The sequence below is a fragment of the Vicugna pacos genome, chromosome 7 (assembly GCF_048564905.1).
Source record: "Vicugna pacos chromosome 7, VicPac4, whole genome shotgun sequence".
In the NCBI taxonomy this organism is placed as follows: domain Eukaryota; kingdom Metazoa; phylum Chordata; class Mammalia; order Artiodactyla; family Camelidae; genus Vicugna; species Vicugna pacos.
In genome coordinates, this window is record NC_132993.1 from 37,714,695 (window position 1) to 37,739,232 (window position 24,538).

The 24,538-nt window shown below is 43.6% G+C and overlaps 3 long non-coding RNA genes across 13 annotated transcripts in view; 2 read left to right on the forward strand and 1 right to left on the reverse strand.

Moving 5' to 3' along the window:
* Positions 1 to 21,007, reverse strand: part of LOC140697382 (uncharacterized) — a 31,555-nt gene extending 10,548 nt beyond the window's left edge. The window contains exons 1-2 of the long non-coding RNA XR_012074354.1: positions 20,930 to 21,007; positions 17,231 to 17,290 (exon numbers count right to left, since the gene is read on the reverse strand). This is a non-coding gene — a long non-coding RNA (uncharacterized lncRNA). The remainder of the gene's footprint in view (positions 1 to 17,230; positions 17,291 to 20,929) is intronic.
* On the forward strand, positions 715 to 6,059 carry LOC140697553 (uncharacterized). Its single transcript, XR_012074702.1, has 2 exons — positions 715 to 782; positions 5,889 to 6,059. It is a non-coding gene; the product is annotated as an uncharacterized lncRNA (long non-coding RNA).
* Positions 21,008 to 21,145: 138 nt separating the features above from the next.
* The window catches only part of LOC140697383 (uncharacterized), a 187,657-nt gene continuing 184,264 nt past the window's right edge, over positions 21,146 to 24,538 (forward strand). For all 11 annotated transcript variants that reach the window (XR_012074356.1, XR_012074355.1, XR_012074359.1 and 8 more), the window contains exon 1: positions 21,146 to 21,425. This is a non-coding gene — a long non-coding RNA (uncharacterized lncRNA). The remainder of the gene's footprint in view (positions 21,426 to 24,538) is intronic.

Genomic DNA, 24,538 nt, shown 5'->3' on the forward strand with positions numbered 1-24,538 from the left:
GTGCTACCAAGTTTATTCTGTTTACATAGAGATGTCCTTTTTAATTCACCATAATATAATTTCATTGATTTTTAAGTACCTGGGTTCTTTTTGCCCTGTATGCAAATATAATATCTTGAAAGAAAGTTGATTGTAGCAAAAATTAAGCTCATTGAGTTATGTTGATTGCTCTTAAAGCTTTAGTACTTACCCATTTCTAAAAAAAAGAAAAGAAAAGAAAAGAAAAAGAAAATAAGAAATGACTGTTTCTAAGAAGATTTGGCATCAGGCCATGAAAACTAAATTTTTTTAAAAAAGGACCTGAAGGCCAGCTCTTCAGCTCAGCTTTTTGGACACAGCTCACATCTCTGGCTCTGCCCTCTGGCTGATGATGCCCCTGCTCTCGGGCCAGGCCCCATCAGGTCTTCACTCTTGGTATCTGCTTATTGACCAGAGTCCAGATTCAGAGGCCTCCCTCTTGCCCTACAACATACTCTTTCTAGGAAGTGCAATTCGGTAATCTTTCCAGCTCTTTAAATCTGTGATGAGTTTGGCTTTTTCTAACAAAGACCCCTTATGGTGGTCATCTTCAAACTTGTCTTATGCTGGAAATTATTTGGGGAGCTTCAGAAATACTGGAGCCCTTCCCCCACCCCCTAGAGATTGTGATTTAATCAGTCTGGGGTGTGGCCTAAGACTTAGAACTTTAAAAAATGCCCAGGTGACATTTTAGAGCCAGGCCTCCCTGCCTCATGTCTGGATATCCACCCTTCCCACGTCTCTGCCCCATCGGATTAGAAATGGTAAACAAGTTTCCCTCATATACACTTTTATTAATAATGATTGGCTGTTTCTGCCTTATTAATCATGGAACTTAATGTTGAGTAGACTCTCTAAGGAGAGAATTCTGTGTTCAGTTAGAGATAGCCGCCACGCCATAGTGGGCATTGTGGGAGGGAGAATGACAGCATAGGTACCACATATTTGTAAATCCTGATTGGATTGTCAATGAGAAATAGGAACATAGTAGCCAAAAAAAAAAAAACAAAAAAAGATTTAAAAAATTACTTTAGAAATCACTTTGACAATTTAATATTAGCGTGGAGAATCATGTTTCTTCTCTTTGCTGATGTTTAATTTTTGTTTTTCCTGGAATATGCTTTCCTGATCAGTTTTCATTTCAAGAAGGAACTTAACTCAAATGTCACCTCCTCTGTGAAGCCTCCCGACTGCCTACCTCCTGGCTGAGTGAACTGCCCCCACTGTCCACACGCCTATAACCCCTAAATTCCACACATTTAACATGACTTTTTCTACTGCATTGTGTCCTTTCAGACTGGACGTATATATTACTCCATTTCCAATCTAGTACAGTGCCTAGCAAGTGGTAATGCTTAATGATTTTTTAAAATAAACCATACTTTATTCAACCATGCAGTAAATTATAGATGACACTAAAATTTATTTTTTTAAACTAAAAGAAATGAAAGATTATGTATTTCAGCTGTGGAGATTAAATAATAAGGAAATGCAGGATCTCTTCAGATGAGATTAGTATCATATATAGAAGGAAAACGTCCTTGGTAAATAGCTAAACAAAAATCAACCTCTATCTTAGCTAGCTACCTTGATACACGAATGGCTGGGACCAGCTAACTATTGGGAAGCAATAATGGCAATGACAAGACATACGTCTCCAGAGGAAGGATTCTCATTGGCCTGGATTTGGTTGTGTGGCCCAGGATACTATGATGGCCAGTGCCAGGACTGGCACATTCACTGCTGACCAGGAAGCAAGAAACTCTTGATTAGGAATTTGATTCAAGTCTGGGAGGAGGGAATTCCCAAAGGATGGGGAGAGACTCTTATTGTCGCTAGATGAGGATGTTAGACAAAAGAGATGACAGTAGTCATGCAATTAATATTGTCATAATTGAGGTGACTAGAACGGAATCCTGGGTCCTTTTTTTTTTTTTTACAAACTTTGTAAGATAAGACATCTTTCTTAATCTGAGAATCAATCTTCTTGTCTTTAAAAAGAATATGCCTCCTAGGGAAGTAATTAAAAACAGGAGCAACAAACTACAAACACAGCAGGAAATTTTAACATACCTCTCTTAGAAACTGATGTAATAAACAGGTAAAAAAGTCAGTCAGGATATACATGATTTGAGTAATAAGAAAAGTAATCCTGATTTAATGGCCATATATAGAACAACTACACTGAACAAATGAAAAATACACCTTCTCTTCTAGTATGTGGGACATTTCCAAGAACTGACAGAGTATGAACTCCAGGAAGGCATGAATTTTTGGTCTGTTTTCAGTACCTGGCATATATGGGTGCTCAATATTTGATGAATGAAAAAATTGATCCCACATGGGGCCAAATAGTGATGCGCAAAAAAATTAATGCTTAAACCCTTAATGTCAGAAATCAATACAAAATTTTAAAAACCAGTTTTAAATAATTCATGAATCAAAGAAGAATCTAAGATAAAAATTTGAAGAGAAATAGGAAAATGATATACTATAAACTACTTGTGGGGTATAATTAAAGTGAATCAAGAAATACACTTTTTTTCTACTTAATCTAAAATGCACATATTAAACTAAAAATGAATTCACATGTCTGTGTTAGGAATATAGACAGAGAACAGCAGAATACCCCTCCCCCTATTGATGAAATAGAAAACAAAAAAATCCACAAAGCCAAAGTTAGTTACTTGAAATAATTCATAATCAAGAGAAAGTAAGGCATAAAAAAAAAAAGAAATGGCAAATTACCGAAGCTGCAGAGAGTAATCAGAGGAAGATGTTATAAACAACTTTGCCAATAAATTTAAACACTTAGATAAATGGTTAAATTCCTAGAAAAATACAACTGACCCAAGAAGAAAGAGAGATTAGGAACAGCCTTATCCCCAGCAAAGGAATTGAATTAATAATTTAAAAATCTCCCCTCAAAGAAAACAACAAATCCAGAGAGCCTGACAAACCTCTTCTACTAAACATTCAAGTATTGATTATTTCAATCTTGTACAAACACCCAGAGAAAAGGAAGTAAGAGAACTCCAGTTTTTAGGCCACTGTAACGTTAAATACCAAGAGCAGAGTGGAGTTAATACAGTAAAGGAAGATTCCAGGTCTATTACATTCACCAACAAAGATGCAAACAAGAACCTAGGAATAAACTGAGCATAAAATGTAAAAACAGGTCATCTTAAATTGACCTATATTTTCATCAACATACCATTAGGGCATTTTATAGAGCTTGACAAGCTGAAAGTAAAATTTTTATGGGTGAATAATCAAGACATATCTGAAGGACATGAGGTAGGGGCATTTTTTTCCTACCATCTAGAAAGATTTATCACAATGGCTATAGAAGTATTGGCAAAGGGATATGGAAACTGACTAAAATAACAGGTAGCTCAAAACAAACATGTGCATGTATTTAATAAATGAAGCTGGCAATTGGTTATCTAGATGGAAAACCAATACTTAAGTTGTTTCCCTACCTCATGTCATACATAAACATAAAATTCCAGATAGATAAAAGACCTAAGTATGAGACACACTGTAAAACCTAGAGGACAGTATAGGACAGTATCTTTATGTCCTCAAGGAGGATTTCCTCAGAGTACTTTGTAAAACCCCAGAACATTAACTATAAAGGAAAGGATCAATCGATTCACTATGTTATGGTTAATAACTTCTATTCGCTAAAAAACATAAAGAGGGTGAAATAAGCCGTGATGTGCCGAAGATATTTGCAACTTGTATACCTGACAAGAGGTTAGTATCCAGAATACAGAATTAGAAAAAATGACCAAAGACATGACATTTCACAGAAAAAGAAACGTAAGTGGCCCGTAATTTTTTTTAAAAAAAGTCCACCCTATTCATAATCAGGAAAGTGCAAAATGAAACCACAATGACAGCTTTTATAATTCACAACATTAGCTAAAATTTTGAAGTACTGGGAAAAGGTGGGGAGGATGGCATGAAATCTTCACCCCCTGTGGAACGTAACTATTTTGGAAATAAGTGACATTACCTGATAAATTTGAGATGATGCATGCTATGACCCAGCTTCTCCACTCCTTAGATTTATACCCTAGAAAAATCCCTACACATGTGCATCAGGGGACATGTCTAAGACGTTCACTGTCAAGTGTTCATAATAACAGAAAACTGGGAAATCACTTGCATGTGTCTCTGGAGTGTGTAACAGACTGGATAAGGACACTGAGGTATAGTCAGACAGCAGGCTCCTATTGAGTATGTCAAACAGTAAAACAGCTGGAGACAATGACATGGATGACTCTCAGGGAAATATTGTTAAGCCAAAACAAAAATCTAATTTGCAGAAGAATACATGTGATGTGGGTTCATTTATAGACAGCTCAGTAACATGTAAAGTTAAACAACATATTTTTAAGAGATTAAAATATGGCAAAATATGAAGAAAAGCAAGTGAATGGTTAAGTATCAGATTAGATTAGTGGCCATCTCTCAGAGATTGGGAGGCACACCAGGGTCTTCAAAATTGAAGGTTATGTTCTTTGAAATTGGATAAATAGGTATGTGGATGTGATTTTACTGTAATTATTTATACTTCATACATATTTTATAATTTTTCTTCACCAAATAATTCAATGTTGAAAAAATAGACAATCTCAGATGCTGATACACATGAAAAGAACAATCCACAGTAGTTGTGGCGGGTGGCTCAGAGGAAATCCTCAATTTCTCCTGCAATCGCAATTTGTAAATAGTATTTCCCTTGGTGCCTGGCACACGATGGCTCTCAGTTCAATGTGAAGGGACCAGAGGGAGGAAGGAAACAAATGTCTCATTTAAAAGGCCAGCAGTGACCAGTTAGGATGATAGAACCACCAACTATTAGAAGAAAGTGTTTGCTGACAAAGTTGAAGTCAACATCTTTTTATAAATGGAGAAGCTGCGGCTCTGAGAGAGGGACTGACTTGCCCAAGCTCACGCTAGTGCTCAGTAGGAAAGCGGAACTTAGAGAGATGCTCCCTGGATCCTAGCCCACGGCTGCTGGTTCTTGGTGTGGTGGGAAGAACACGGACTTGGGAACACAGTGAGTGGGTTGGAATCCAGACTGACACAAGTCAGTTACATCTGGAAAGCCCAATTTCCCGCTGGGTAAAATGGGGATAAGAAACAACCCAGTGCCACTCTGGTAAATAAAAATAATGATTATGCGTATGTATGGAGACAGGATATATGTACCTTCCTAGACCTTCCTGTCAATTTTGTAAACCTAAAATTGATTCAAAAAAAGTCTTAAAAACAAGAAAACTCAGTGTAGACAGTTTTGGCAAAAGTTTGGTTTCAGTTATATACATATGTGTGTGTGTAGTTGTTAGATTGTGATATAAAATGTGTTTTTTAGGTCAGAAAAGTTTGCAAGCCACTGTAGTTAAGTTACACTGGCAAATAAAAGCAAAAGTTAATCCCACCCACCCACCCACAAAAAAAGAAAAGAAACAATGCCAGTCTCACATGGCTATTGTGAAGACTGCATGAGGTACTGTATGTAAAAGTTCAGTAGTCAGAGTGTAATAAATGCCAATTCCTCCTTTACCTCCTACCGTGATTGGTGATAGCAGCAGTTGGTCGAGGAGGCTGAGATGCTGCGGCATCATCAGCCCCGGGCAGGAAGGCAACAGGCTGGAAAGAGTGAAAGAGCCTCTTCCCTGGCCATCCCTGGCCGCACGGGCACACACAAGGCCACGTCAGGGTTTCTAGTGAAGTGTCTTTCTTGGTGCCCCTTGCTTCTTGTTTTTACTCATACTGAACTCATCTCTGGTTCCAGATGACTAAACATTCACTCTGCACTTGTGCAAATAATTACTATAGTTCCCTGTTTATTTCAGACACACAGAGCTTCTGTTACCACCAAAGGATCCCTATGTGAACAAAGATTTCTGCCAAGAATCAATTTCCTGAAGCCAGGAGGCCTTATCGCTCCTAGTCTGTGTGCAAAGCATTCTTTTTTATTTTTTATTTTAATAAACGACTGACTCCTTTATTGATTTCTCCTTTCACCTGGCCTCCCATTGCTTGCTATTTCACCCTGACTTTGGAATCTTAGCATGACTGGAAAAGAATTGGCAAGACATTCCCTGCCCGTAGGCACTATGTGAAGCCAACTCACCATGAGCACTGGGACCTTTGACCTTGACTGGGAGAAGTGTGCGGAGGCGGGGTGGTGCCCCCACAGGGTCACTGGGAGGTTGGCTGAGGGTCCTCAATAAATGCTTAATTGGGGCAGATCTGGGTCACATTCCAGCTATGTGATCTCAGGCCAATTAATCAACTTTTGAGCTTTGTAGAATATTCTCCACGACAGAAATTGTAGGATTTAATTTCATTTTTTGTTGCAATTGAACACATACATTGAATACCTGCTGCATGCCAGGCACTGGGGAAGCACTGTAGAATAAGTAAGTCACACACTCTGCCAGCAAGGAGAGCCAGAATTAAGGTCAGGGGTGTGCCAGTTTTATCCCAAGTTGACTGGGTAGGAGCACACCCGCTGTTGTAGATCGGACTGGGACAGGCAGCTTGTTTTTGCCATTCTCTGGAAAAGGATAAGGGATCTTAAGACGACACATTCACTCTCCGGTAACACCTCCTCTGGTCAACAACTTCCAAATCCCAGCCACTAGCGTGAGCCCCTTCTGGTTAAATCCTGAATTCGCCTTCATTTTGCAGAGCAATTTATCTCCTCTTTGCCTAACTTTATTTTCTTTTTAATTTTGGTAAGAACACTTAACATGAGGTCTGCCTTCCTAACAAATTTTAAGAGTGTAATACCTTAGGTGCAATGTTGTACAGCAGACCTCTAGAACTTTTTCATCTTGCTTAACAAACTCTATACCTATTGGTTAGTAATTCCCTGTCTCCCCCTCCCACAAGCCCATGGCAACCACCATTCTCTTTTTTGCTTCTATGAGTTTGACTATTTTAGATACCTTAAATAAGTGGAATTCTGCAGTATTTGGCCTGTGGCCGGCTTCTTTCATGTAGCATAATGTCTCCAAGATTCACCCGTGTTGTCACATATGGCAGGATGTCCATCTTTTTCAAAAGGCTGAATAATATTCCAATGTATGTATATACCACATTTGCTAAATCCATTCACTTGTTGATAGACATTTAGGTTGTTTCTGCATCTTGGCTACTGTGAATGCAGTGAACATGGCAGTGCTGGTATCTCTTTGAGGTCCTGATTTCAATTCTTTTCTCTAACCTTTTCTCTATGTAGGTTAGCTATTCCCAGGGGGGCTTCACATTCATAATCAAACATTTCTGTTAGGTTATTTTTTCCAACAAGAAGATCAGGAACCTCTTTGAAATGAATTCTCTATCAAGATTTAATAGCAGACACCGTTAAAAAAAAAAAAAAGTCTCCTCCCCTTAATCGTAGGGCCCAGCAGCGGTGAGCACATCAGGGTGGATTTGATCACAACCGTTTTTAATACTGAAAACCTCAGAGATTTTCTTCCTGTGCTTCTCCTCCCAGGTGTCTCCACATCCCCTCCAGAATAATTTCTGGCTGTTCCTCTTTGCTTTTCTTTGAGATCAGGAATAATTCATCCAAACATAAGGAGAGGAAAAAAGCTTTAGGGAGGAAGGGAGGAGAAAATCAATCTCCTGTCAAAATAGTCTGGCTCCACATCTGCCCCCTTCACTCAGCCTTTGCTTAAAGTGGGCCGGGCTGGTTGGGATGGGCCGGGGCTCTGCTCAGCACAGCATCTGTCACTCCCGGCAGAGCCAGGGCTGCCTTCTGAGCTGAACAGGAAAATGACTAAGTGATGACAGAGAAATGGCTGCCAGTTCCAAGGAGAACTGCCACCTCTGAGAACGCACAGCATTCTTTTCACAGGGTGTTTGCGCAGTGAGCTTGTGCTCCCTGCAGAGGCTTACGATCTGAAGATCTGATTCCTGCACAGACGCGCAGGCATCCACTGACTCTTAGAGTTGTAGAGCTTTATGCTGGGAAAAAAGCCTTGGGAGTGAAAGGCAAGCTTTGTAGGCTGTGAAACTGGTTTTGAAAGTGTTACAAATCAAATTTGGGTCCGCTCACGCTCGCTTGGTAAAGCCAATCTACTGATACTGGGTTGTGGTCAAGGAAAGTGCAGCATTTACTGTAAGATGCAGGACAAGGAGTCCAGGACAGCTGATGCTCAAAAAGCCAGAGCTCCTAGATGGGTTTCAGGGAGGCATTTTTAAAGGCCAGAAGGAGAGGAGTTGCAGGGTGTATGATCAGCTCATGCACAATTCTCAGATTAGTTGATGATGAGGTGAGAGGGCAGTGTCAAGCTCCAGTAGGTCTGGGGGCTCTGTGCTTCATGGTCATCAAGTAGTAACTTCTTCCATTTGGTGGAGGTTTTAGCATCAGTAAAACAACTCAAGAAATGGGCATGAGATACTGTTTTCTGGGTACTTCATTTTTCTTTTTTTTTTAAGTTTTTTAATTTTTTTTTTTTTTATGTGTGTAGGTACTTCAGAGAGGAGCTAAAACAGAGGGCATGGGGACAGGGTCTATCCTCCACACGGTCCTGCTTGCTTACAGAGGGATAGGAAATTCCTAAGGAAGGTTTTAAGAATTCCAAGGTTTGGGGGTGAATGCTGAGGAAAGAACACTGGGCTTATTCTGGAAGACTTCAGCATCAGTCTCCACTTTGACACTAACGTTCTGTGTGTTCTTAGGGAAATTGATTCTCTGAACTTTTTTACTGTAAAATGGGAATGTTGAGTGGAAAAACATTTTTTTCAAATTGTTTCTAGACCCCTATAGTCAATAAGTTAGGGAGGCCTGGGCCCGACTGGTTACTTCTACTGATGTCTGGTGGTTTTGTTTCTGTCTTTTTTGTCTAAGGCAGGATACAAGGGCCTCAAGCCCTATCCCTTCCCATATTGATACAAGGTTTGGGTGTTGTGTATCATGGGTTTTTTAAATTTGTTTGTTAATTTTGTTCTGAAATTAAAGTATGCAAAATGAAGAAGATGCAGTTTTATACAAAAAAAAATGGAAATGCTGGGATAAAAGAATCCTTTAGTAATGACCTTCTCAGAGCCTTTAATATGCTAATACGCTAATATGCACCATGACTTTCCAGGACAAGGATAATGTGCAAGTTTTCGTAAGCAATCAAAAGCCCTTTAGTAGAGCAGGTGGCAGTCAAGCCACTTATGGCTTTGTTGATACCTAATGAAATTGGTCCTGGGCATTCAGTTACGCAGCTGGAGAAGGTGGGGAGAAGCTAGAGGGGTATGGAGGGTAAAGTATGAAGAGCAGCACAAGTCCTGAAGAAAGTGAGTCCCATGAGAATAAAAATCAATGGAAATGAGGATGTGAATTTAGGAGAGTTCTGTGTTCAGGGTCAGTTTCTATTAGTTGATTAATCTTCGCATTATGGGTCATGTTTTCTTGCTTCTTTGCATATCTGATAATCCTTGATTAGATGCAAACATTGTGAATTTTATCCTGTTTGGTGCTGATTATTTTTATGTTCCTATAAATATCCTTGAACTTTGTTCTGGGATGCAAATAAGTTACTTTGAAACAGATCTTATAGGTCTTGCTTTTATGAGTTTTTAGGTGGGTTCAGAGCTGTTATCAGTCTAGGACTGTTTATTCTCTACTACATGATTTTCTTGGATGCTCTACCCAATGTGCAAGAATAGTATGTTTTTCTCTCTGGCTGGTAGGAACAGGCACTGTTCACAGTCCTGCCTGAGCACTGGGCGCTGTTCTCTAATCCGCCCCCAGCACTGGGTAGTTTGCTTAAATGCATATGCTGATCAGTGCTGTGCTGAATACCTGAGAAGGAACCTCTATAGATTGCTGTCTGGGCAGCTCTCCCCTTTGCAGTACTTGTCCTGCAAGCTCTAGCCCTCTTCATCTTTCCAGACTCTCAATTCAGGGAGTCCTTCGGGCTCTATCTGGCTTCCCCTTCACAGGCTGCAGACTGTAAACTCTCTCAAGGCTGTACTCGGAGGCAATTATAGGGCTCACCTCATTAGTTAGCTGTCTCCAGGATCACTGCCCTTCATTGCCTAATACCCAGTGACTTGAAAATCTTTGTTTCATGTATTTTGTCTTTTTTTTTTTTTTCAGGGGCTGGTTTTGGTGGTGGTGGTTATTTTAGTAGGAGAGTAAATCCAGTTCCTGTAACTCTGTCTCAGGTAGAAGCAAACGTCTTTAATTTAAAATTATAGCAGAAAACTTAAGTTGAATATAAGCAATTCTTTTCTTCTATCACTACTGGAGACACAACAATCATAGAGATAGGAGACCCAGGGATATTTTGGAGTCCTCATGTTTGGAGGCCTTAATAAAGAGGACAGAACGTGAGGGCGGTCTGACTGTGACTTCTGTCACTCCGTTGATCGCTAGGGTTGATTTGGCTGATCTGGCCCTCCACGTGCCTCCCTCCCAAAGCTGCATGCTTGTTTGAAGAGGACAACCTTCACTTACAGAGGAGAACCAGCCTTTAGTCAAGGCTATATGAGCAGCTGCAGGCCCCTGCTAGAACCTCCAGTCAAGACCTCAATGTCCATTTGCAGGGGAACTGAGGGTAATCAAGCTTCCAAGACTGCAGACACATCCAAATGAGGTGCTGCATGAGGCAGTCTGCCTTTCTTTAAAAATAAATAAATAAATAGGAACAAATGGCATTAGTAATGGATTGTTATTTATTAAGACTTCTCTCTGATATATGTGACAGAAAATAAATTCAAACCTTCAGCAAAAGGGGTAATTTATTGGCTTAGTACTTTTCTGGGAAGTCCAAGGAGTTGGGCCAGGCACATCTGTCATTCGAGATATGAATGGCCATTCCAGACCCACATCTTCCTTCGCTTGAGGACTGACACAGAGAATAATCCTCTCCCCAGCAAAAGTAATCTGAATGGCCATTTGAGTCATGTGAACACTGCCAGGCTAATTACTGTTTCTAGGGAAATGATTTAAATTGCTCTGGTTGTTTAGTTTAGATCTTATTTTTCAGCCTCTCTACACTTGCCCCACCCTACCCATCTCCATGATTGACAATTTTACTAGAATTACATGCAGTAGGGGAGGGACACTGGGTCGTCAAAAATTTACCTGTGAAACATGAGAGAGCTATCTGAGATGATCTTACAAAATTTCCACCTGGTCTAAAAATTCATGATTCTAAGGACCAAAATGGTATAGAAAGGATTTGAAAAAACTAGGGCTTCAGACTACACACAATAAATTGATTCCCTTCTTAGGAATCATTTCTTAAGGTTTTACTGTTTTCCTGATTTTTTTAAAGTAATGCATGCTTATTACTGAAAATTTGGAAAATAGAGAAAATCTCACTACTCAAAGTAGATCCCTGATTACATTTCAGTGTATAGCTAAATTGTTAAAGGATCTGAATTAAAAGAAGGCATGCTTGAATAAAGTCTGATGTTAATTCTCTTGATCTTTCATGCTTATCAACCAAGTTGAATACAAAATCTTGGCATTTATGCTCCTGGTAACAGTGAGCAGATTTTTCAATTAATTGCGGCATGCATGCACATTTGAAGGTCTTATTCCTCTAATTAATTACTAGTCACTGCTCTGCATTGTGCTTCATTCAATAAAAATGCACATAATTAATGTCCAGTCACTGCTGCTGCGTCCTGCATTATGAAACTTCACTGTGATACACATTCTATCTTAATATGTGTCTGAAAGATCTTTATATAAGCAGGAATGGTGAGGTATGGGTTGAACGAAACCCATAGTTAATTTTGTGTTCATTCTACTCATTCATCCCTGCATTCATCATTCATTTACTCATTTATTCAACAAATTTTTATTGAATCCCTACTATGTTCCAGTTACTTATAGGGTAGTAGAGAAATGAATGCAAACAAATACATAATGCCTTTTCTCTTTAGTTTGAAATTTAATGGGAGATATGGAAAAAATTTTTAAGTCAATGAAATAATTACAAATTGATAAGTGCTATGAAGGAAGCAGACAGTGCTGACATTTATAAAATTTAGACCAACTGCTTCAAACCTTTCATAACTCTCTGCATTGCTTATATAATGCAGCCCAACTTCTCAGTGTGACGTTCAATGTTCTTTACAATATGGCCCCTACCTGATATTCCGGGCTTCTATTGCCCCCCAACACTCAGGAATATGTGACTATTCACTGCTCCCTGGATATGCAGATAATGCCGAGCAGCTCAGATTTTGACTTGCTAGTGATAAGGAGTCTTTCAGTGGTTTCCATGAGGCAATGACACAAGCTTATACAATGTATGCTTTGGACGGTAAGTTTGCAGAGTGGAATGTCTGGGAAGACCTGGTCAGGCGGAAGCACAAGGACCTGTTAGGAAGCATCAGCAGGGCTTCAGCAACAGGATGGCACAACCTGAAACATCAGTGGGGCTGACAGAACTATGAGATACTGAAGTGGTCCATTCTCTCGGACCTGATCCTGGATTGGATGTGAGGACCAGAAGGAGACAGCAGATGACTCCCAGCCTCCTGACCTTGAAGAGATGGCGAGCTGCCAGCTGAGCCAGTAAAAGTAGCAGTAAAGTGGTAAAGTAGTAACACTGCTTTAATCAATATATGGATTCTTCCAGAGAAACCCAGAAATAACTTCTTCCTCTGGGGCTCATCAGAGTCTTATAAGAAAAATACCCAGACTCCTGCTGGTGGTGTTTCTTACATCAAAAGCCATGGCAAGAAAGGTTATTTCATAAGCTTCTAACCTGTGGTCTCAAAAGGGTGGTCTGTAGGCTGAGCCTGTCTTACAGACCAATGAGTTGTCTTTTTAAAGCCTGGGAAGTTTGCCACAAAATTTCTGAATTCCAGCTTCTCTTTAAAAATGAGATTTGCTAAAATTCTTGTGACAAGTTGGCTGGAACTGAGGGGTGACCTCCTTCTGAAGACACTTGCACCTCCAGTTCACCACAGGCTCCACTCCTCCCTAGTGTCCATCTGGACCGTAAACTGAGAAGTCCTTATGACGGCTCTTTATAAGGGCCGTGTGCAGTACATGCAGGGACTTCTCAGTCTGAGACTGCGGGGCGCACAGGTGAGAGGCTGTAAACACAGTCATCTTTCACTGTTTCAGGAGGCTTGGATCTCCTCGCAGTGCTCCTCCAGGTGCCTGCCCTGGAGTGCTCCACGCTAGGGCTGCTATCCCCACTCCTGAGTCTGGCAGCCTGTACCAGTGCCTTGGTGGGGGTCAAACCCGCCCTGTAGCAAGGAGTCCTGCGGCTGAACTGTGGTCTACCCATTATTTAAGCACTGTTGTCAGTAACGCTTTCAGTAATATTAATAGGAACAGTTATAAAGCACTTACTCCGGATATACACATCCTTCAATGACCCTGAGGGTAGGCATTATTAGTCCTGTGTTACGGGTGTGGAAACAGAAGCACAGAGAAGTACTCTGCACAAGATTACCCCATGGGTGATTGGGGAGAGAGAGGAATCTAGGTTAAATCCTTAGTGCCTACCATTGAAGAAGTTCTTGACTGATAGCATATTTTCAAATAAAAATCATTCCTATTTTATCTTTTATTTTTTTGTTTTTGTTTACTTTTTGTGGGGGTAATTAGGTTTCTTTGTTTGTTTGTTTAAAGGAGGTACTGGGGATTGAACCCAGGACCTTGTGCATGCTAAGCATGCGCTCTACCACTTGAGCTATACTCTCCCCCACTATTTTTTAGACTTCAGTATTATGCATATTTGGAATTTTCTTTAAACAGCCACATCTATCTGGAATTGCCAATTAACTCCAGGTAATGTGCCACATGCTTTCCTGTCCTGCCTCTTTGTACACGTGTTTCTCCTGTGCGGGTTGCGGCTCCTCCTCCTCTTCGCCCCTGCGAATCTCTGCTCTGGAAGCTTCCAGTAGCAATTTGTGTATGCCTCTTGTCGGTGGTGTGGACATGTTTTCTGAGGCAGTTTTGATCTCAAATATTGGTCCTGTTATTATACTTTTTCACAGCTTGTGTCCAGACCCTGGGTTCCTGACTCAGAATATATGACCATGGTGTGTTTATAGTCCTTTTAATTTCTATTGCAGTTTTTTTTTTTAATCGCATGTGAGTCTCCCTTATGAGACAATGAGGTTTTAAGAGCAGAAATCACATCTTATTTACATGCATGGTCCAGCCCAGCTTAAATAATAAGGAGTATGTCACGGAGTGGGCAGAATTTGTCTTGTATCCATCTGGATCTCAGTTCTAAGTCCTTCTCTTTATTTAACAGCATGTTCAGATTCCTTTTTCTCTCTCCTCATCAAACCAGCTTTATTGAAATGATGAAATCTCTGAGATGTCAGAGATTAATGCCAGCTTTGTGTGGTACTTAATTTTCAATTGGCATCAAAGGCCTCATGCAGAAGTATCCACATGGAAAAAAGGTCAGGGACCAAACTCCCACATTGGGGCAAGTGCATATTAAAATGGACGAGTGTGGTGAGCTTAGAGCAGAGGTTCTGAACCAGGGTGGTTTTCCCCATTCTTCTCCCCCTCAGAGCAATGCCTGGAAACATTCCTGGCTGTAACTTGGGGAGGGGGCCTCTACTGGCACCTAGTGGGTAGAGGCGAGGGATCCTACCAAGTATCCTACAGTTCACAAGGCAGCCCCCAGACAATGAATTTTCCAGCCCCAAATGTTAATAGTACTAAAGCCGAGAAACTCAGGTTGAGAGGTTTTCAACTGCTGCTGTAACACATTTCCACAAACGCAGTGGCTTAAAACAACACAATTTTTTTTTATCTTACAGTTCTGGAGGTCAGAAGTCTGAATGGGTCTCACTAAATGGGCTAAAATCAAGGTGTCAGCAGGGCTGCATTCCTTCTGGAGGTTCTGAAGGAGAATATATTGTCTTGCCTTTTCTAGCTTCTAGAGGCCACTCACACTCCTTAACTTGTTCTTCCTGTCCTTCAAAGACAGCACGTCAGGCCTAGTTCTCAGGTGCCATGTCTCTGGTTCTCCTCTTCTGCCTCCCTCTTTCACTTAAGGACCCCAGTGACTATGTCGGGTCCACCCACATAAACTGGGATAATCTCCCTATTTTCAGGTCATCTGATTAGCCACCTTAACTCCACCTGCAACCTTAATTCCCCTTTGCCCTGTAAGTGAGCACACTCATAGGTATGGAGATTAGGATGTGGGTATTTTGGGGGGCCATTCTTCTGCCTACCGCAGAGGTCTGTCCGTGTCCTGTGAGTATTGGCCACAACTCCACCCCAAGTCAAATGCATATACTAGTTTTTCAAGATCAATTTTCAAGTCATTTAAATAATGCCCATATATCATGATATGATTTTAAAATAATTCAGTGTGGACAGCTCAAGATATATCATTGATTTCATTTCCCTTCAATTATAGTTGCTTACTGACCAAGGCCAGCCATATGACCTCCTACGACATTATTTCCTGAGCTGTGGGACTTGTTAAGGGCTCTAGGCTCAACCATACCCGCCTCTCAGTGTCATTACCTGGTAAGAGGTTTATACACAAGAGAATTAATAGCCAAACGGAAATCAATGCGCCTTTTCATTAAGTGCCGGATGCAACAGCTCTAGTGTAAAGGTAGGAATCCAAAAGAGACTTCACTCCCTGTCCCTGAAAATTTAAGACATCAGCCTAAACTGAGTCCTACCCGGTTACGGGCCTGGGCTGAGTGGAGGTGGAAGAGGGAGAAAGCTGGCTGGGCTTCCCCAGAGACGGAGGCCCCGCCCAGCTCTGCCGGCCAAAGGGAGCTGGGGGTGCATGAGGATTTATCAGTGACCATTGTCTGCTCTCTTGGATCAACTTAGAAAATTAGGTTAAAAAAAAAAAAGCTAACATGAGTTTAGGGGGACTGTTGGAGAGTTACATTTACCCTTAGGAGACGTGTTGGAATTTGGGGGCCTTCAGCAAAAGGACTGAGGTTACCAATAATGAAACCGAGTGGGCAGTGGAGAGAGTACAGGTGTTGGAATCAGAAGGTTCTGGTTCTGGTGTCTGCTCACCTCCACCTGGGAAGGCTGCCTAATATGGCCTTGCAGGACCTAAGCTGTATCCTGCCCCCTGCTGTCCTACAGCCTGGTGTCCAGCCCCCTTCAAGCAGGGCAGATGCATGCCAACTTCTATTCCCTACAGAAAATGCACCTGTGCATGGGTGGTCATTATTTTAGAAACACAGTAGGAATACAGTTCTGATTCCAGTCTCTCTCCAGCTTTTGCTAGTAAGGTCCCAATGCCTGGCATGTCACAGAGACTGCAGCGCTGTCGTCTCCTAGCTTGCCATGTGAGCCCAGAGAAATATTCTCCTTTCGAGCCAGCAATATGATTTATTTGAAAGAAAGTCTATAATGAACATGTGCTTCAAATGAAAGAATCAGGATGGTAGTGCCAGAGCTCAGCCTATTACACTAATGCTCTGCAGGGAGGTAGCTTGAAAATCGCTTTTATTAAAGGAATGGAACATAGAGAGTGGAGAAATGGAGCCTGCTGGCAGCCTATCTTTTCACCTTCAATTTGCAAGCATCTGAGATGCCAGCCGTGGTTGGCAGGTGCCCTAGGCAGGGTTGTGTTGCTGGGGCTGGCCTGGTGGGCTGGCTGGGCCTGGAGAGGGCCTTCCTTGCATCCCACAGTCTGCCTGAACTCACTTTCTATGGCTCTCTTTCCTCCCTCTGGGTGGGAGTCAAGAAAGAACAGACCCCAGTATGCCCACCAGGGTGAGGCAGGTCATGCTTCAGTTAAGAGGCCCGGTGACAGATGGGATGGCTGTGCTCCACTGGCACCAACACACGCAGTGCCATCAACCTGGAGGAGGATTCCAAAGGGCCCTTGGTGAACACTGGCCTCACCACCTTGATGGATGACCTATTTGGCAACATAAAGAGCATTCTACCAAGTGGATGAATGACCCAGAGATGGCCTGGGGACTTCACAAGGCCCTGATGTCACCATTTGCTACGTATCTTGCCCCCTGGAAGTTTTGGCAAAAGTCCAAAGCACCCCATGTCCCCATCAACCCTCTCTGCACTGTGTGGGGATTTATTCATTTCTCATAGCTGCTGCAACAAATTCCTGCAAAGTTGGTGGCTTAAAACAACACACATCTATTCTCTTACGGTTCTGGAAGTCAGAAATCTAAAACCAAGATGTCAGCAGCTCCATGTTCCTTCTGGAGGCTTCAGAGGACAATCTGTTACCTCCCTTACCTTGCTAGTCAGTTGCTCTTGAGCAAGATGCTTTTCCTTTCTGAGTCCTTGGCTCCTCATCTGTAAAACAGAAATAACAATTGGTGTGAGGAATGTTCATGGGTTGAATTGTGTCACTCAGAAAGATGTATTAAGTCCTAATGCCTGGTCCCTGCGAATGTGGCCTTATTTGGGGATGGGGTTGCTGCAGCTGAGGTCACACTGGGATCCAACATGACTGGTGTCGTGACAAGACACACAGGAGAAGATGATCATGTGAGGATGGAGGCAGAAATTGGAGTGAGGCATCCACAACCCAAGGCATGCCTGGGGCTACCAGGCGCTGGAAGGGGTGAGGGAGGATCCTCCCCTAGAGGCTTCAGATGGAGCATGGCCCTGTCAACACCTTGACTTCAGAACTCTAGCCTCCAGAACTGTGAGAGAATAAATCTCTGCTGTGTTAAGCCATTCATTTGTGGTTAGTTATTAGCCCTAGGAAACGGATACAGTTGTCTTGTCTACTCAGGGTCCCCTTGACTGTGATAGAGCCTCAGACTTCCCTTGTTTGATGACCATTTTGGATTTTGCAGAATGTCCTTCTAGTGCGATTTGTTTGATGGTTTTCTCATGATTACACCAGGGTTATGTATTTTGGGGAGGAAGACCACAGAGGTAACGTGACCTTCTCATCACATCAAGGGTGCATTATATCAATATGATTTACGACTATGGATGCTGACTTTGATCACCTGGCTAAGGCAGTGTTTGTCAGCTTTCTCTACTGCATAGTTACTCATTTATTCTCCCTTTTCCTACTGTGATCTTTAGAAGGAAGTCGACACCTGCAGTCCACACTTAAGATATGGGAAGTTGTACTCTACATCCTTGAGTGAAATACCTACACAGTATTTAGAATTCTTTTGCATGGAAGATTTGTCTCTTCTTATTTATTAATGTATTTAATTATTTTATATGAATGTGGACTCATGAGTATTTATTTCATGCTGTGGATTATGATCCAACACTACCTTATTTATTTTGTTGCCCAAATTGTCCCAGCTTGGCCATGAAGGCTCTTTCAGTTGGCTCCTGAGTCCCTCTGAGATCCCCCCATCCTTGTGGGTTTTTTTCCTTGCCAAGAACTTTCTTTTTTTCTGACACTACATGATACTCCAGGCTTATCTTGTATATTTCCTGCCCCAGCCCAAGAATTAGCTCAAGATAAGCCCTGGCTTTTTGAATCAGAGGATGGTATTAGGAATCACTATGTGCTTGTGGCTACTGGAGTGTCATTGCTTTCGTCCCTCTTAGCTGACAGAGCAAAAAAATACACATGTGTGTACTACCCTGTGTTTTTCTAAGTTGCTGTTCACCTTAGATTTTGTACTCCCTGGATTCCTCCACTTTATATTCCTAATAGGTATATAATTGTTGGGTGCAGACAACAAGGTCTATAAGCAGGACAGGTCTATTACAACTCACGTAATGAATGAGTCTGAGTGGACTTTCTTTGTTCTAATGAGCCATGTTTGTCAAGTCTGTATTCTTACAGCCTCCCTAGAATACCTCACAAGGTCCTGCCGTGCAACTTAGACTCATATATTACTCCTTTTACCCACCATGCCTGGCTGGCCCTTTAACTTCTAGGACCAACCTGGGTGTTGCCTGGGTGTGTTCCCATTATCACGATTCATCAAATTGTACACCTAGGATCTTCACAAATTTTTAAATGTATGCTACACTTCAATAAACCATTTACTTAAAAAGACACCTTTGATCTAGGTGGAAGATATCAATGACTTTGCTCCCATGAGGTTGTAAACAAACTTCATGATACTAAAAATAAAACCTTATTCTTATGCATTGGTTAAACTCTATTTGTCTTTAAGAAATCCCACCTCAAGAACTTTATTCTTTCAGGTAACAGGAAGTTCTGAGGTAGGCAGACTTCAGGCATAGCTAGTTTGGTGGCTCAGTGGTGGCACTGAGGACCTAGGTCTTACTGTCTGCTGAGGCCCCCTGAGCACTGACTGTGCCTTCAGTTCCAGCACCACATTGAAGCACCAGAGGCAGGCCCTTCAATGCTCTTCCTGTGGCTCCCCCTAAAGAACAAGGGAACCTTCCCAGCAGCTGCTCACTCTCAGAAGAGCCTTCCCTTCACAGCCCCTGAGCTGGAGTGGAAAAAGAGAAGCAATAATCTTGGTTTCTTCATATCGATAACAAACACTGGCACTCCTTCCTAAGGAACAAAAGCTCCTTCAGGCAGGTGAGCAGGTGAGGCTCACGTCCCAGCAGTGGCGGATGACTTCCCCAAGAGTGCACCTTTGATATACAAACCAACCAACCCAGAGCCCGTACCCTCATCTTCTCCACTGTCAAACCCTCACACACCACGTCCATATCTTCCCGCCCTTCATCACCCCACGGCCTGGTGCCCGACACCCAGAGCCCACTGAGATTATTCAAACTCTCCCATCCTAAGCTTACTCAGTGTACCTACCCTGCTGGGTCCCTCACTTCTGGGGAAAACACCAATAAAGGCTCTGGGCCAGGCTTCCCTCTCTGCCTCTTCTGCCTCCTGACCTACCTGAGTACTTCCCTGCAGTAATGGGGCAGGACCCTATGGGGCCTTCTCAGGACAGACCCCTCCCCCATGCCCTCTGCTGTGGCCCCTCTCTTAAGTACCTGGATCACAGGGCCAGACGCACACTTCCTGAGCTGTTTTACAGGTGCTAAAACCACCACCAAATGGAAGAAATTAACTACTTGGTGACCATGAGCCCCTAGATCTTCTGGGGCCTAGGGACTGATAGCGCTGACCAACCTGTTACCTCAGCATCAGCCGATCAGAGAACTGTGCATGAGATGACCACATACCCTGCCACCCACCTCCCGCATCTGGCCTTTAAAATTGTTTTGCTGAAACCGTTAGGGAAGTCGGGGTTTTAGAGCATGAGCACTCTGCCCCCCACCCCGTCCTCCTTGCATTGGTGCTTTTACAAAGAATGCTTCACTTACCTTCACCACAACCCCGTGTCAGTAGATTGGCCTCACCACTGGGTCTTCCTATGTGTGACCCCATTTTAGTAAAGCCTCAAATGACGTATAGTCCACCCACTACCCTGTTTTTCACCTTCCAATTAATACCACCACAGACGTCCTTTTTCTTTCTTTCTTTGAGCAACTCTGAGCATTTCTTTTCTCCACTTCAGCTCTTTTCTGAGGGCTGGACCCTGCTGCTCCGTCTGGGTGTCTGCTGTGAGGGGACAATGACATCCTGGCCAACTCCAGCTGGTCAGCTTCCTCACAGCCTCCCGATGCTCCTTGGGTGTCAGCTCTCATCCTGCCCCTGGGGGCTCGGCAAGTCTCTAAGCCTTTGCGAGGAAAGACGTGGTCCCCAACCAGCATCACTGGCCTCACCTGGAAGCTGGTTAGAATCGCAGAATCTCAGGCTGAATCCAAACCTGCATTTTCACAACATACCAGGGGATTCCTGTACACACTGAACTCTTAGGAGCCCAGTTCTAATGGCTAACATCTTCCAAAGAGCATAGCCTGCTTCCGGTGCCCTCAAGAGCTTGATTCAAGGGATTGTTACCCCAAAAGGGAAAGGGGAAAGACCCCAGTTCTTATCATACTTGTTAGATTATTCAAACGGGAGAGGAAGCGCTGTGTAGCGAAAGAGTTCAAAGGATTTATTAGCAAAGGGAAAATACACACCCCTAAGAATGAGAGGCAGTCTGATCCAAAGGTGGAGAGCAATGGTCTTTGCCCCTACCCTTATACCCTCGCTTAGAGGCGGGCTCTTGGTTGATTGACAGCTTGCACCCCTGAAGTGCTGAGTCATGATCATCCCCTTTTGCGCATGTCCTTACCCATAATGCACAGAGAAAAGCCCATGGGAGGGGCCTAAACCGGAACGCTAATTACATTGCAATGAGCCTCCGGTGGTGCCTGATTAGGTCCTTCCCGCTACCGGGAGGTTGCGGCTGTCAGGGTCTAACCGGTTTCTTGCTGGCGCTCCTTTAGAGGAGGTAAAGCCCCTTAATGCTGGAGGCGGGCTTACCGCCATCTTCCAGACCATCCTCCGTCTCCTCCACCTAATTGGCCTGGTGCCCGCATTTATCTAACTACCTATCACCTGGCACCTGACCCTGCGGCTCCATCACCTGTCTGTCCTCCACCCAGGACTGGCCTGGAGCTCGGCAAGTTTAAGGTAAGGAATCAAGCCATTCTTCAGGAGGGCGTCAAGCCCCACACTTCCTGGAGGCCTCCAGCTGCGGCCGCTCTTGCTGCCGGCCAAACCTGGCTGAGATTGTGAGGAGAGAGTGAGGACCAGGAGGGACAGCGGCACTGAAAATACTGACTAAAAGGGCGAGGCTCCTCATCTGTACTTGGAATGACAGGACCAATTCTGTTTAGGAAGAAAATACAATAGCTCTTTATTCACTGGGTGTTTCAGGATTTCAATGGCAGGAACCAGCCAGAAAGGCCAGGGGACGATTAAGAGACAAAATGCAAGGCATTGTTGCACGCCTCGCTTAGGCCAGCTCTGAAAGCACTATTAAAACAGGCTTTGTTCACACAGCCCCTGCCTGGGCCCCACCACCTTCCTCAGAAGTACTGGTGGGCCTTGGACAGGCTGAGGTCTATTCATCTGTGCTCAAGAAAATGGAGGTGGAGCTACAGCAAACTGTGTGGTCTTGGGAGGGCAAGAGTGGAGGGGGAGACAAGGAGACAAAGGACAGGTGGGACGGAAGGTGACAGGGGCTTTGAGGAGAACGGGGAAGGCAGACGAGGGCAGGGAACTGTCACCACTGGCCCATGCCATGAGACAGGGTGTCAGAAAGCCCACGTTCAAACCCCACAGCCCACTTAGGGCAACGTGGCTTGGGCATTTCTTGCATCCTTTCTGAGTCTCATTTTCCTCGGCTGCAAAATGCAGACACTGCCATTTAGCTCACTAGAGGATGTCACAATGAAGCTAAATGAAATAGAGTATGAGAAAGTATCTAGCACACTTGGCACAACAGTCATGAGTTCTGGTTCAGAAAGTCATCGCTTTCTGTTTCCTGTCAACTAACACACACTGCACCCCCAGCCCTGCCAGTTCCACCGCCTAAGAGAGGTTCAGGGCCGATTCCCAAAAGCAGTGAGGGGAGAGGGGTGAGGTAAGTCTGGTGGCAGTTAGAAGACTGTGGCAATTATCCTAGCAGTAGTTAATTATGGTCTGAGCTAAGGCAGGGTGTGTGGAAATGGAGAAAAGGCAGCGATTTTCAACAGGATCTGATGTCACCAAATCTGCGTTTTAGAATAACCACTTTCAAGCACTATGAATGACTGTGTCTGTGTTTTCTCCCCTTGAATTATTTTATTGTTTTGCTTGAATTGTTTTATTGTCCAATCCCTGTTTCACTGATTCTTGCCTCCACCTGGTGATGAAGGACAATTTCCTCCTTGCAGTTGCCAGAGGCTATTGTTCAGGAACGTTCTGCCTGCTACCATACTGTGTCAGCCCTGTCTTGGAGGGCGGCAAGATGGGCAGCCTTCTTTCCGTGGTCGTTACAGGACTCGCTTCCCCAGAACCTTGGTGCTCAGGAGAGGCTGGGAGCCACTGCTTCCTTCAGGCAGGAGTGGTGCCGGGGCCCCTCTTTCTGGCCTTCCCCACCCAGGCCTTCCCCATCTATATTCTGTTTTGACGGGGAGGTGGCGGGGGTGGGGGACGATGACAAGCAATCCTGATGGGTTTACACTGGAGCTGCTAAGGGGGCAGACACAGTGACTGAGAGCATAGCACCTGCAGTACCCCAAGTTCAGTGCAGCTGTATGTTCAGATCTCATTCCCTTCCTTTGACTTTGGGGACTCTCTGCTAAGGGACCCTCATCTCTCATTGGTCAGAGAGGCTGAAATGCCCAGTCTCAACGTACTCCCTAGCTGGGTCAGAGTTACTCAGAGCCAGATAGGCCAGGTGGGCATAAGGGAGAGCTGGGGGCGGGACGGTGGGGGGAGAGGGGTGCTGACTGGTGGGTGCTGAGGGGTGCTGCCACCTCGTGTCTTCCCAGCTTTCTGGTGGAGCATGATAAGGGATTCCAGACCCCTGCTCACTTTTACTTCCAGCACACCCTCTGGGCTTCTGATACCTGTATTCCTCCTGCTGACTTCTTGTTCTTTAATAAAGGAAATTCACCAGGGGTCTATTTAATAATATTCCAGTGTACACCAGATTATTTGGCTATTTGGCTAGTTTGAACTGTTAGTCTTAGATTCATCTCATTTGATTTCCTCACGCACTTCTTTGTTTTGGGGGTAGGGGATTGAGATAATTCAGTATATTATAGTTTCCCATGTTGTAAATTTTAAAGATTGGAAATTTTTAATGAAACTGATGGGCTTTTTCCACCTGGGGTAGACGTGTGTCATTAGTTTATTCATTCTGCAGATTTCCGAGTGCCTCCTTTACGTAAGTGAACTCCTATACTGAATGTGAGACTACTTTGTGCTTCTGGAACCTATGCTAAGAGGCCACTGAGCCTGGGGAGCTGCTTGCTTTATAATTTCTTAAGAGAGATTGCTTCTTGAAGAAGCTTCATTGATGTCCATAGTGACTCTCCTTATTTCCAGGTGAAAATCAATCATTGTTGCTCCTTGGGAGATTCAGGAAATATCCAGGAAGAAAGACTATGTTCCTCTACAGCTGTGACAGGTGTGGGTCATTGGGGACTTGACTGTGTTTCTTCAGTAGGACCCAAGATGTTACTGGCAAGTGGGCATTGCCCCCAGGCCTGTATTCCTTAGCCTGATGAGCTGATCTAGCCTACTGCCTGTCCCTCCACCTCCTGGCTTCCAGGCCCCAAATAGCCTCAAGCCTTTCCTGAAGATGGGGACAGGAGATGCACTGGGAGTCAGGTCAGATGCTAGGATCTCCTTCCTGGGGGAAGGATGAGAGTAAGGACAGGAGTTAGTTCTCCTCTCCCTAGCAGAGGAGAAGTCAGCTCATTTTTTTACCAGCACCACGATGTCCTTGAAGAAACCTCCTTTGTTTCTTCACGTGGCCTGGAGAATTCTTCTGTCTGGTTTGAGTTTTGCTGTGAGTGACTTCTCCTTCACCCTAACCTCTGAACCTCATAGTAACCTAAAGAATAAAGCAAAGGTTCACCTATCTTATTCTCCTTTCTTCCCAAAGTGCCAGTCTTGCCAAACTCTTTGTAATTTATTCACACTCTCTGCCTAAAATTAGTCACTCAAGGCATCTGACAGGTAGGTAGGAAGAAGCAGCTCACATGTCCATGGTTTTCTAGCGGGTCACTCATCGCAGTCACATCACAATT